This window comes from Papaver somniferum, chromosome 5 (assembly GCF_003573695.1).
Source record: "Papaver somniferum cultivar HN1 chromosome 5, ASM357369v1, whole genome shotgun sequence".
NCBI lineage: Eukaryota > Viridiplantae > Streptophyta > Magnoliopsida > Ranunculales > Papaveraceae > Papaver > Papaver somniferum.
This window is the reverse complement of record NC_039362.1, coordinates 86,501,523-86,514,273: the sequence shown is the minus strand read 5'-3', so window position 1 is coordinate 86,514,273 and position 12,751 is coordinate 86,501,523.

Sequence of the window (12,751 nt, the reverse complement as noted above, 5' to 3'; positions counted from 1 at the left end):
TTTTAATTAATTATAAGAACTCTATTATGATTTTTTGCATTGAACTCAAAATTGATTATATGATTTTTATTAGTTAGGTGTATTTTCTCTTGATAGAATATGCTTTCTTTAGTGTTTTGATATTCTATGCTTGGATTAACATCTATTCTTTTGGAAATCTACATGTCTAGGCAATACTATTAGAATCAATTTGAATGTTGAGTTGCATAATTATTTTTTTATTAAATCACTAATAACGACCAATGGTGGAATCCTAGCCCCGGTCTTTCTCTAATTTTTACATCAACTTTTAGTTGCTTTATTTTTGTTATTCTTAAAATTTAAATCTAAAAGCACAACCTTCACAAGTCTTGAACGAACTCTATTATTTACCACTTCTACAACCACTGTGAAAATCACCATCATTTCTCCATATTTTCCTTCAGACGATGAAAAATAATAATAAATAGGGAAGGGTCTCACGGGACCGGGCCTACAAGCCGGCTGGCCATACCCTAGCCGTGGCCGGTCCCACACCTTATAATCCCTCCTTATATTATTATTATTATTATTATTATTATTTCCTTCATCTAATGAAACTCCTTCGTTTGAGCAAAACCCTGGTTTTTCCATGTTTTCTCAAATATTGCTCAAACTATCAAAAGGCCAAAAAGTCAAATGGTCACATGACCGACTCGGCTCCTCACGACAAATATTAAAATATTATTATTTTATTAAAATTGGTCGCACGAGCAAAGTTCTACTTGCTCATTCGAGCAAAATCGAGAGTTTCAGTCAAGATCAAACTCTTCTAAAAATCCAAAATATTGCTCAAACACGCACCAGAAAATACCAAAATTCTCAGAATTGAGACACAGATAATATGGTAACACGGGCATGCCACCTTGACCAACCAAGGTCGGCCCTTAGGCTTGTAGAAGCCGGTCCCACCTCCTATTAATGATTTTGACCTAATTAATCTTCTACAGTTCATATTGGGTTCAAACTCTTTCCAACCAACTTGGAACTTGTTCAATCGACCACCTGTTGGTTCGAAGACCACCAAGGGCCGGTTTCATACCCCTTGGTCGGTCCCTCATCTCTCCATAATTAGGTTTTATTGCTTAATGCTCAGACGAGCACTATCTTAATAAATGATTAAACCAGCATTTAATCATCCTTTCACCAACTGGTCTACAAAGGACTTTAGTGCATGCTCACTTGAGCACCTGGGCGTTATATGGTTGGACATCATCCCTTGTAGCCAGTCCCTCTCTCACTCAGTGATGATTTTCAGTAAATCATCAATTGATCAACAATCGATCAAAATTAGGGTTTTGAACTGAATACTCTGCAAATCATAATTATGAGCAAGTTCAAGCACTAATAATTTTATGTTGGTCCAACAATCAACATAAAATTCGGTCCAGCTGCCAATATTTTATTTGTTCATACGACCAATAATTGTTCAAACGAGCAATATTTGCTCAGACGAGCAATATTCATCATGTTGATTCAATTATCAACATGCATTCGAGAACTATAGATATATCCCAGCAGACATGTTTGAAAAGGCGAGGGTACCTAAATATACCTCAAGCTAAAACTTTTCCTACATATAAGTCCTTTCTCTGAAAGTGATTGTCTATGGACTGAGTCGAGACAATGCAACTAATCGGCTCACACTTCGTGTGATCATCTATGGATAGGAGATCGAGACAATACAACAACAAAGTATGTTACTTGATAAAAAGGTTCGGACTTAACCAAACACAACAGGATTCACTTATCAAGTAAATAGGAATTAACGTTTGTGTGATTTACTTTAATTATAATAAAACAATTATAATGCGGAAATATAAAGTAAATGACACAGCAAGATTTTGTTAACGAGGAAACCGCAAATGCAAAAAAACCCCGGGACCTTGTCCATAATTGAATACTCTCAGGATTAAGCCGCTACACAAAATTACACCTAACTTCGTATAGTTGAGACCAAGCAACTAAACCTATAGTTCACCTAGTTCCGTCTGTATTCCCACGCCTCCGACCTATGAATAAGTCACGTACTTGGAACAATTCCTTTGGTTAGTATTCCAAATAATAAAGGAACAACAAATCTGTTTGGTATCAACTCTATTCAACCAAGTGATATGTGTCGGACAAAGGCTCTTCTTTTTATCTTAACATAAACTCCTTCGTCAGGTCCTTAGATCTATTTTATGTTCAATTATCGAAGTAATCTTTTTAAGATTAATCCAACAACACTATTAATCCAAAGAATTATGTTGATTCCGATCTACTCAATTAATCAATCCAATCTATCACAAGGATAAACCGATTATTAATTGGATCCTCTTTTACCGAAACAAGTATTGTGCACACCAAAGATTATGAACCCACAAATCAGAAATCTTCAATATCTTCTTCGTCTTCAAATCTTCTTAGATCTTCAATAAACACCTGCACACAATCACTTGAGTCTCTTGTGATCAATCACGTACAGAACAGAGTCTGTTAACAATGGATTATCACAAAATTGTCTTTAGAACTAACAACAGTCTAAAGATCCCAGTCGAAGCTTTGAACTAGTTTGAGTGAATCTTGTATCAGAAGATAAGATTCTCAAGCATAAACTAACTAGGTGCAATCAAAGTTCTACCACCGTTAGTCAATTAAATCAATGAAAACAAAAGATAAACCGCAATTATCTAGTTTCCCACCAACGGTACTAATAGAGCTTCTCAATCCCAAAGAATACTTTAAACTGAGCGGCTGTAAGAGATTTCGCCTAATTAGGTTACTCTCCTCTCCGAATAGGCGGCTACACCGGTAACAACACAACAAAGAGGAAGTTTGTTGTTACGAAGGATTAGTTTGCTAGCAAACTTCAAGTATTTATAGACAAGGAAGTTTGGACACCAAGGAATTTTCAAAACCGAAAATATTCTCAAGATATTCATTAAAGCACAAATTCGGTTTCCATAATTCCTGGAAATGCTCTGTCCAAAAATAATGATCGAAATCTCTCAGAAAATCTCTAATTAGTAAATGCACATTACTAATTCTTATATTCCTAAAAATGAAGTTCAATACCTTAATTAAAAGATTCTTAACTTATTTATGTTTCGATCTTGGGATTCTCTTCCCTTAGCTATTAAGGAATAACTTTGAACAATTAAAGAAATAAACATTCATAGCACGTGTTCAAAGTATGTCGACATCTTAACTTTGTAAGTTCTCTTTCACACTTACAACCTTGAAAACGATTTGCCTCACTTCCAAACAAGTTTAGAATTGGTTCATCTGACTTTCAAGACCTATGTGATTGATCAAATAACATTCAATCACAATCAATGGGTTTAACGGTTCTACCAAAACAAGTTTCGGTTCTACCTTCCATGTGAGTATTGTGCATAGTCACACTAGCTTTCCAAAATTTGTTTGACTAGTTACTAGGATCGGTTCCCCACGTATATATGGTATCTAACTTATATGCATGTGTTGCACATGTCCATAGGATTGGTTCCCCTTTGCCTAAAAACGTGTTGCACATGTCCATAGGATCGGTTCCCCTTTCTGTTATAAACCTTGCTGCACCTCATACAAGGATCGGTTTCCCTTTGTGATGTACTGCACCTCTTACTAGGATCGGTTCCCCTTTCCCATATTTGGTCAGACATAAAATCACAAACCCGATCATACCATCTCAGGTGATTACTTAAGATCGATTTCACTAATAAAAGTCATACCAATACATAAGTCAGGCCTTTGTGAATAGTTCTACCAAGAACACAACAATTCGTGAACGGTTATACTCAATCACACATGTTGGTTGTTCATAAGATATGCAATGAATAACAAAACCAATAACGCCTGGCGATTTCCTTTTCGATTCACAAACAAGTTTATGAACTTACTTCCTTAGAACACGTGTAAAACATTGTTCCCTAGGATGAAATCCTCACCTCATACCCATACATAATCACAATAGCATTCAAATGATTATGGAGATGTATTATCTACAAAGTTTAATGGTTAAGCAATAAACCTCGTATTGTATTCCTCAATACTATGTCTATCTAGAGTGTTCAAGCTTCGCAGTTTTGTTTTTCAATATGCACGACTTGAAAGATAAATTAGGGAATGAAACAGTGCAAGTCAAATATCACTAAACTCAAGTGGAAGGATGATGTTGTGGTTGTAGCTCCTTACTTCTTCACTTCTTTAAGTCTTCGCAATACTTGTAATGTCTCAAATCCTAATACTTTCAAGCTAACTTATACGAAGTTGACTCTAGTACATAATCAAGCGACTCTTAACATGAGTTTTGATTCACTAAAACATGACAACTAAACTTGACATACCAACGCTTGGTGGGTTCAACCGATCTATGCTCTAATAATCTCCCCCTTTGTCAATTTTAGTGACAAAACTCTTACATCATATGGATAAACAAATTACAAGAATTCATTACACATACACTTGATTCCCGATTCAACAGCACAGTAAACTGCTTACATTCAATCCTTGAAAATGCCGTTGTTGACATTATAATAACAAAGCTAATACTCCCCCAAAGGAAGATAGGTAGATATTCAATGCACACGTCTTTGTTACACCAATTCATATGATATGTTACTCCCCCTTAGTTTGAGCTTTCACTCTTTTGTTTAGATAAAACGTTTAAGCACCAATGTTCTTTTCCTTAGCGATACCAATCAATACAAAATCAATGCCAGTATCACTTGTTTACTCCATATCACTACAAAAACAGGTCATATTAGTGAGGGTTTCTAAACCGTCACAAATAGAAAAACCGTCACAAATAATAGAATAAGCGTCACAAATAAACATTTGTGACGGATGACCAGTCGTCGTGACTAGTGGCGTCACAAATGTTACTTGTGACGGTTATTCTCTTTTTGTGGCGGTTTGGTCAACCGTCACTAATAGATTTTCTATTTGTGACACTTTTTTTCCGTCGCCAATTGTACCACCATTGTCGGCTGAATTTTTCCGGCGACGACTGCCGTATCGGATTTGTGTCGTCGTCAATAAATTGCCGGGGATTTTAGATTCTATGAATTTTCAGAAATCTTAGGTTTTTCAGAACATAAACTTACACCATTTCACATAAAATAAAAAAACTAAATTAAATTATAGAAACTTGCATTCATAACAAAGTTTTACAAAGTTCTCCATGTTTTACTGTTTCTGAAACAAAAATCTGGGCAACAGAACACCCAGAGAGTTCAAAAGGTAGTAACTAAGCTTAACTAAAGTGCCTGTGTAAAGTTTGGGATAAACTGCAACACACCTGATGCCATGAAAACAAAAAAAGGCATCATGCTATTCCCTTACATTCAAAGAAACATGCACTTGTATGCCAATTTCCCTTTATAACTCCATCCCGAGAGCATTGCAAGTCCAGGATAATCACTTATAGTCCATAATAATCCCGCACGCAGATTGAACATTTCATTTCTTGAGGAATCATATGTAGTAAACCCTTCCTCCCATAACTCATTGAACTCATATATTAACAGTCTCAAATATACGTCGATGTCGTTACCTGTGACAAATAAGACAATGAGTTTGAATATTTGGTACCTTACTGATGCAGAACATACAACAAGTCTGAATTTACCATAACTAGACAAATGCCGATACACGTAAAATACTGACCTTAATATATCAACAGCAAGGAGCTAATGCAGATGCAATCATACACAATAACTAAGAGAGATCATACTAAACAGAATAATATTTGCACTTTGTGTCGAGCATTAGATGACAGTAATTAGAAAAAAAAATAATGATAATGAGAAAATCACATATGGTGTTTCAGTTAACAACAGTAGCAATAATGCAATGGTGATGGTGAAATTCATATTGAACTAAGTGATGTGTGATGTATAAATCTTTTCTTTTTTTGTTCAAATTTTCATCATTCCTTTCTTTCTGTCTAACTAATTAAGCTCATTGACTCTTCTAACATAAGCGTTGCGACAAGGGTGTATTCGACCCTTTAACTTTACTGAAACGGTAATACATGGGAGGCAAATGATAATAATATACAAAGGCTTTATAGTTTTAGACAATTGAAAGCATACAGATTACTGAATTAACAAAAGGATTAAAAAGAAGTTCAGAACAAACTTAAAAGTATCTAATATCAAGGTTTAAACTCAAACTACAATTGTTTTGGCTTTTATACTCTCCTAAATACTATGTCTATCTAGAGTTCAAATATGCTTCGCAGTTTTGTTTTCAATATGCACGACTTGAAAGATACGTTAGGGAATGAAACAGTTCAAGTCAAATATCACTAACCTCAAGTGGAAGGATGATTGTTGTCGTTGTAGATCCTTGCTTCTTCACATCTTCAAGTCTTCGCAATACTTGTAAAGTCTCAAATCCTAATACTTTCAAGATAACCTATACGAAGTTGACTCTAGTACATAATCAAGCGACTCTTAACATGAGTTTTGATTCACTAAAATATGACAACCAAACTTGACATACCAACGCTTGGTGGGTTCAACCGAGCTATGCTCTAACAATTTTCAATCCATGTATCATAGAGCATTCGTCAATTATGCTCGACTCAACAAAACTTAGAATCAAAAGTCAACAACTGACTAATTAAATACACGTCTGCCTTGGAGACTCCACGTTCGTGAGATATCAATCACATCACATGAGGGGATATTATTAGGGTTTGGGCTTGGCGGCCTACGACACGTGTTTTCATCCACGATGATAAATGTGAGTAATTCGTGCAAGCAGTTGAGGGAGTTAGCAAAGTAGTGGGCGGACAATCAATCAAGTCTCCGCACGACCTGGAACTGGTTTAACCATAATTTCCCACTTTCCCACTATTTCACTCGAGCAACTGTCACACTTACTGGGATCAATGTGTCTATTATTCTTGCAATATAAATAAGTCTCTGAATCCACGATTGAACAACCAAGAACCATCGTCTACAGAACAATTCTCATCCGAGCAATCACTCTCAAGAATTCAATCAATCGACCAGAACTTATTCGAACTCAATAGTTCACAGAAAAATTGCAGAAATCATCACACATCCACAATCCTTGATCATCATTGATATCACACACTTCTCAGCTTCCCTCCTAAAGATCAACACTCTTCCCTCTTTGTAACCGAATTGACTCTGGAACGACCATTGTTTTGGTTTAGGCCGGAGTCCTACAGATTGATCTCTCGAACTCAAAGCACTCCCGTGCAGTGCATCTGCTAGAAGCAGGTTTAAGCAGTTTGCTCGGTCGAAGAGTCTTCTCCCGCACGGTCGTCTCTTCACTTCCCTAAAAAACCAGCAAATTTTTTTGCCACATCTATACATGTTTATAGATTCGGGTAATCGACAAAGATATTTTTGAATCGACAATGAGTTCGTGTGAACGATAAAGAACGAAGAATTATTATTTTTGAAAACCTTAAAGAGTGTCGGAACTGATGATGAAATGGGGGATATTAATTTGGTTTTGATTTTTAGTTTTAAGCTTTTTATTTTGAGGAAGGGTATTATAGTCTTTTAAATATGATTTTTATTAACCCAAAGGATATTTTAGTATTTTCGGTGGCATATCAACTCCGATTAACTCTTAAAAAAAGAAAACCAGTTACCACGCATCAGGCTATCAACCGGCTACCTGAAATTGGATAAAGAAAACCATGTTAGACGAAAAAGTAAGCAAACTATATCATGGCCCGTTTAGTATTCACTCGAATTATATTGCGTGCTACATTTGATTGCTTAGAAGTATGATTTTGAATTTAGGTACGTAGTTGTGTCTGAACCAAAAAGGTAAAGACCATAAAGTAAAATTGACTCCCAGAAAATAATCGAAAGGGAAATCATTAGGCTTATTGGTTCGGTTATTCATTGCAAATCTTTAGATGACCAATATGTGTGAGATGGTAGAACCGATCTTAACCTTGGTTATGTATCTTGGTATAACTAATCACAATGCCTGACTTATGATTTGTTATGACTGGTTTTTATTAATTGGTGTAACCGATCCTAAGTAATCATCACCATATGATGGTATGATCGATCTTTGTAATTGGTGTGACCGATCCTAGTAATTAGTGTGAACGATCACAAGTGTTGTATAATCGATCCTTGTAATTGGTAACCGGTTCTGGTAACTGGTATAACCGGTCCTAGTAAATGGTATGACCGATCACAAGAAATACCATGGGAATATGGAAGCAATCCTTGTAACTGGTGTAACCGATCCTAGTGACTAGTGTGACCGATCAAAAGTATTTTCATAATAAGGTATAACCGATCCTAGTGATTGGTATAACCGATTGAACCCATGTATGTGATTTGGTATTTGATCAATCACATAGTTATCTTGGAATACATGTCAACCAATTCTAAACTTGTTTGGAAGTGTGGTATAACCGATTACAAGAATGTAAATCCATGTGAATATGAATAAGGATTTACAGTGAAAAGCTGTCAACATACATTGAACACGTACAATACCTATTATCATTTATTGTTCAAAGATATTCCTTAGTACTCAAGGACATCCTGTGCTGAGATAAATTAAGAATCTTTTAATTAAGGTTTTTGGTTTTATTTGCTTTAATTACCAGCAATTAAATGCACCCTAGAGAATAAAAATTAGTAATGTGCATTTACTAATTGGAGATTTTCTATTGACAGATTTCGGAAAATTGGACAAGCATTTATTGGAATTATGAAAATCGAATTTTGTCATTCATTGCATATCTTGAGAATATTTACGGTTTTGGAAATCTTTAATGTCCGAACATCCTTGGTCTATAAATACCTAAGTTTGCATTTCTAGCAAACTATCCTAAGAGCCAGGCAAACTTCATTTCTTGTTGTTTCTGGTGGAGCCGTCTATTCGGAGAGTAAAGTATCTTAATTAGGTGAAATCTCTTACGCCGCTCGTTTAAAGACTTTTGTGGGATCAAGAAGCTCTACGAGTACCGTTGGTGGGAAACTAGATAATTGCAGTGTCATTAGTTTTCGATCGATTTGATTGACTAACGATTGTTGAAACTTTGATTGCACCTAGTTTGTTTATTCTTGAGAATCTTCTTTTCTGATATAAGATTCACTCAAACTAGATCGAAGTATCGACGGGATCTTTAGAACTGTTGTTAGATCTAAAGACATCTTGTGATAATCCATTGTTAACAGACTCCGTTCTGTCTGTGATTGATCACAAGAGATTCAAGTGGTGTTCTGCAGGTTATTATTGAAGATTAAAGAAGATTTGAAGACGAAGAAGATTTTTTATTAGTTCTCATATCTTTGTGTATGCACAAACCTTGATCGGTTGGGATCCAACTAGAATCATATTTATTAGATTTATTAGTTCTGTGAGATCGACATTACTTTATAGTTTATCGTTTAGATCTAACTTGATTGACTGTGAATCTAAACTTAACTACTTTGGTAGTTATTGGATATATTGATCTAACCATGCAAATAAGTTTATTAGATTAAACGGAAGAGCCTTTGCGTATGAATTAAGATATCTTTATCTTAAAGAATCAATAGGGTTGTTACCAAACAAATTCATTGTTCCTTTGCTGTTTGGAATACGATCAAAAGGAATTATACCAGTGTGTGACTCATCGAAGTTGGAACCGCAAGGATACTTAGGAAACTAGGTGAGCTAGGGGTAGTTTCTTGGTCTCAACTATACGAAGTTGGTGTATAGTTTGTATAATGGCTTAATTCTGAGAGTATTCAATTCTGGACTAGGTCGCGGGGTTTTTCTGCATTTGCATTTTTGCTCGTGAACAAAATCTTGCTGTGTGGTTTACTTTTGTTTTCCGCAATTACATTTATTTATATAATTTAAAGTAAATTGCATTTTACGTTAACTCTGAAATACTTGATAGTGATCCTATAGAGTTTGGTTAAGTCCGAACCTATTATCAAGTATTACACTTTGGTTGTCGTATTGTCTCGATCTCGTATCCATAGACAATCACACAAAGTGTGAATATCGAAGTTGTTGTATTGTCTCGACTTTTTCCATATGCGATCACACTTGGTAAGTGGACTTATAGGTTGAAACAAAATAATTGTGGTGTACTTGGGTACCCTCGTCTTTTCAATGGGTTAATTAATCGCTTTGATTCCTCCTTCTTACGATTAAGAGATGGAATTTTCCGATATTTGGAACTCGTAACAAATTCAGCATGAATCTTTTTACAGATTTTACATGAGTTGTTATCATGACCAATCTGTACACCATGAATACATGACTTGAAAGGATCGAAACTAACACCAGGAATAACTTTTTCCTTAATCAAATTAAGTCGTTTCAATAATTTTAAAACGTCTTCAAAAGCCGCAAACAAATCTTTGTCAATAGGTCCATCATGATAGTATTCCTCAAATAGATTGAGTAGCAGTCTAGTGAGGTTCCATATCCTTGAGATTTTGTCCGTTTATTTCGTGCATCGATTTTTCTTAGAGGAACCTTTTCCTTTTCCTTTTCCTTTAGATTGTTTTCCATCAGCTAAGATTTTTAATGTCTTAGTCGACTCGAGAATATCTTGAGAGACCAGAGGTCTTGTTGAAAATAAATTTTGAACAACCTTTAAGGATTTCTGGTGTGTGTCAGATGAACTGAATTTTTTCCCAAAGTGATTTCCCATCAGAACAAACTTTAGGATCAAACAAACACAAACTTATTAGGTTTATCATGTTTGCCTTCTCTGATACCAATTGAAAACGCGGGGGTATAACAACCACGCCCAACTAATTCGTTCGGAAATTAGTATGGACTAAATTCCTATATAATTCTGAGAGCACCAAGTTACTGAGTCTCAATCAGGATATATATTAAAGAGTATTATCTCTTTCTCAATGCAATCAGTAAATCAAACAGATAGAAATCCGTGAACCTGATTATTATGAGAATAACTCGGATGGTACCAAAGACCAATGTCCGAGTGTCAATCAAGTCTTATCCAACAAACAAGGTTGGATTTAACAACTATGATTGAACTACCCACAACCTATTGTATTTCAATTATATAAACAACATATATTGCGGAAAATAAATAACACAGACACCAGAAAATTTGTTAACGAGGAAACCGCAAATGCAGAAAAACCCCGGGACCTAGTCCAGACTTGAACACCACACTGTATTAAGACGCTACATACTGTAGCCCACTACAAGTTAACTTCGGACTAGAATGTAGTTGATCCCTAACCAAGTCTCACACCGATTAAGGCACAGTCGCGTTCCTTACGCCTCTTAAATCCCAATAGGACTCTGCGCACTTGATTCCCTTAACTGATCTCACCCACAACTAAGAGTTGCTACGACCCAAAGTCGAAGACTTATATATAAACAAATCTGTCTCCCACAGATAAGCTTATTCTGGTTATTGTTTCCGTCTTAAGATAAAGATCAAGGTGTACAAGAAACTCAACTAATAATCCGGTCTTATACTGCCGAAGAGCAGCCTAGAAATATTAGTCTCCTCACAATAACCTAACTGATTAACAAAAGAAGTTATTGCGGAATCACAAGAGTCTGAGACGAAGAACTATTGTGATTACTTTTTATATCTTACTTATCGGAGATAAATCTCGAAAAAATCTTAGAGAAGATTAAACTCAATACTATAGAAAAATTAAGATCAGAATATGCAACTGTAGAGAAAATAGTTGGATCCGGCTTCACGGATCCCAAATGAAGTCTTTAAGTCATTAACCTAATAATGGTTTTGTAAAAACCTAGGTTAAAGGAGAATCGACTCTAGTTTGTAACTAGGACACATGAAAGTGTCGGAATTAGGTTTCCCTGATGCTAGAGTTCTCCCTTATATAGCCTTTCAAATCAGGGTTGCTTACAATCAAATCTAAGATAGCTTAGTAACAAAGCAATTGATATTCACCGTTAGGTGAAATACTGATTTAAGATTCAAGCTAAGTTAGAAAATAAGCAATCAATCTCCACCGTTAGATGGTATTAGCTTGATACACACAAATGAAATATACTTATATTTATATATGGGTGTGCCGTACCTAAACGTGTATAACCAGTTGGCTCAATAACAGTTAATCGAAGTTAGCCATATGAACACTTATAGTTTAGCCATATTCATCTAACACCTCTACATCAAACATCATGATCAATCAATCATGATATATAATCAAACGAATCTAAATATGTTTTAAGAGAGTTGTTCAAATGTTCACTGTCTCATAGAAATATCCATGAACAATTTGAAACATATTCGGTTTGGTTTGTAGTTGTAAAAAGTACTTATACAAGAACCAATTCATGAATATAATGCCACGGTTTGCAAAATGTACAAGTTCGCATACCTTATTTCATTAAAGTTCCAGGGACTTTAGTTTGCAAACGAACCTGATTTCATGAGTATGAATTGTAATGCTTACCGATTTTAGAAACTATCATTGTGCAAATGGAGTACGCGAACCACAGTTCTGGGCCTAGCCTAGTCTTGCCGTTCGTAAACACTGTTCTCAAACCACAGTTCCGGACCATTCACAGGTAAACCCGTTCACCAACATAGTTCGAAAACAAAAGTTACGTACCTGAACTAGTATTTCACAGTTCACATACTAGGTATGCATACTGTGCTATATCCAAACATTGATAGTCGTTCTAAAACTCTCATTTAATCATTGAAACATCCTTAGAAGATAACAATGATAATCTTACACATACACTAGATTCAAGTAATTTTCAAGTGATT